Consider the following 2,449-nt stretch of genomic DNA (forward strand, 5'->3'; position numbering starts at 1 on the left):
CGACTGGCCCCGCCCCCTTCGTTTAGCCGCGGCTGCAAACAAGTCGCGCGCCGCACCGCGAGGACGAGGGAAGACGGTGCAAAGACACGCAGTCGCACAACCTACCGCACGGGGCCTCCCGCTGCGTCATTCTCGTTTCGGCGTTGCCCTAGCAGCACCTGCGTGCGCAGGGGAGGCGGGGCGGCCTCAGTGTGTGTGTGGGCGGGATGCAGCACCGCCCACCACGCACCGTCGCAGCCCAACACCAGCCCCTCCATAGGCCCACACAGCAGAAGACACATCGACCACAGCACCGCCGGAGGAGACACCGGCACACAAAAACACAGCCATCGTCGCGGCCCTCACGCACGGCACCGCCGCGGACTCCCCGCCCTCTGCGCCGTCTCCCGCGCCATGGCGGCGAGGCGCTCGTGCGCGACGGGGCCGTCCTCGACAACGCTCGCCGGGCACGTGGCGCGCACACCGCTCAGCAGGCCTTCCGCGCTGTCTCCCGCGGCTCGTTCGTGCGCAGCGGCGGGTGGGCCGTGCCGCAGACCCACGGCCGGCGCTGGCCGGGGCCCAGCACCACGCAATCTGCGCCGCACCCGCCAGCGCTCGAGCTGCGCGGGCAATCGGGGAAGGAACACACGTCAGGGCATGCGGGAGCATGCCGCACAACAGGCAGCAGCGCCACCTGTGCCGCCTACCGCGCACAGACAGATGCCGGCGATGCCGCTCAGCATTCCGCCTACCCAGTGCACGGGAGTGAGTACCTTTGTCGGCGCATGGGTGTTTCCCCGTTTTCGTGTGCGGGGGTCGCGCTCACTTCTGGGGTGCCGCTCCCCATCCTCGTGCGTCGCCAACAAGCACGCATGAGACAAGCGCCAAGGCGCAGCAGAGAAGAGAGGGGCAGATGAAGAGGAACGAGTGCACATGGAGGCTGCGTCGCCAGGAGGCACAAGCACACACACGCGCGCACGCGCGTGCGCACATACTGGCACATAGACCGGCATACACGCGCACGCACATAGCACAGCCGCGCCGCTGGCAGCAGCAAGGTGCTCGCCGCCCCCTCCACCCCTCTCCTCGGAGAAGAGGGCGACGCCAGTGCCGGCGCGCACGCTGTCGGCGTCGGCGAGTTGAAGGCACGAAAGCATGTGTGCGAGAGAAACGTGAACAGACGCACGCGCAGGAGGACGCGGCACAAACGGAAAGACAAAGCGAGGAAAAAGGAGGGCAGAAGCACGCGCACGCACGAGCTCTGCCGTTTCGGGTGGAGACAAACGCGAGCGGTCGGGTGCCGGACGAAAGCGTCACATGTTGCGACGGTCGCGTGCGCGTGCTCCTCCCCTTCGGTTTGGCGGTTTACGTTTTGCGTGTCTGCCAGAGGCAGTGCGGCACCTGTCGGCGCCCCGCTCTACCGACAAGTCCACAAACACGCGAGTTGAAGCACAGCTCACCCCCGCCTCGGTTGCACCACGGCTGCATCCCGGTGGCCACGGACGCAGTGCCTGCCGCTGAGCCGGGCCATGCGCCTTACCGGTTCATCCTGTCCGTGCGCGTCCCCTCATCGGGTACGTGCAGCGCTGGCGGCGCCAGACGGCGATCCGGGCAGACGGCATGCCACGGTGCAGGCGGGACGCGTCCAGGGTCCTGCTCGAGGGCGGAGGCGGAGACGTCAGTCGGGTGGGTAACAGGGGGTGGCCTAGGTGCATGCCCGGCAAGCGCAGAGAGGAGGTTGGCCAGCCGCAGGTCGGGGCCCTCTGAGGCCCTGCACTCTGCCGCCATATGCCATGCCTCTCCCTCGGTCTCTTCAAGCCGCGGCATGCCGTAATGCGGTGTGGACACTCTCTACACCCGCGTCTGGAGGACTCGGTGGTGTGATGAGGCAGCCAAGCAAGCAAAGCAAACGAAGTAACGATGCACGGAAGGCACAGAGATAATAAAGACTAAGCAAGCATATATTGAGGCGCACGCACGCACGCAGGCACCCCGAACACCTCGTTGGCCTGCGGAGGACGGAGAGAAAGGAGAGCACCGAGCGGCGGGCGCGACCAAGAGCACGTGAAGAGGAAACAGCAGCAACAAAACAAGAACGGACAGAGAGTGCGCCGACGGCTTCCCTGCCGTGGTGCCGCCTCCTCCGTGTGGGTGCGAGGGGCGCGGGGCGTCGCCGCAGCAAGGGAGAGGCGACGTGGAAGGGGCATCCACTGAGGAAGGGGGTGGAGGGTCACAAGGGCGCGGGCACGTGCACACACGCACACCCCGTGCGGCACAGTAGCCCATCGAGCGGAAGCGCGCGTCAACGAGAAACCGCAGAGAAACGAGAGACGGAGAAGAGCAAAGCGCAAGCGCCACGCGCACATGTCCGACGTCACGTCGCCTTCCGTGCGCCGTGGGCGCCTCCCCCACCCCCCACGGCCTCGCCCGACCCCGCACTCCCCTGCACGCCGGGGGGTGCCCTCGTGTG

The sequence above is a fragment of the Leishmania donovani genome, chromosome 31 (assembly GCF_000227135.1).
Source record: "Leishmania donovani BPK282A1 complete genome, chromosome 31".
NCBI lineage: Eukaryota > Euglenozoa > Kinetoplastea > Trypanosomatida > Trypanosomatidae > Leishmania > Leishmania donovani.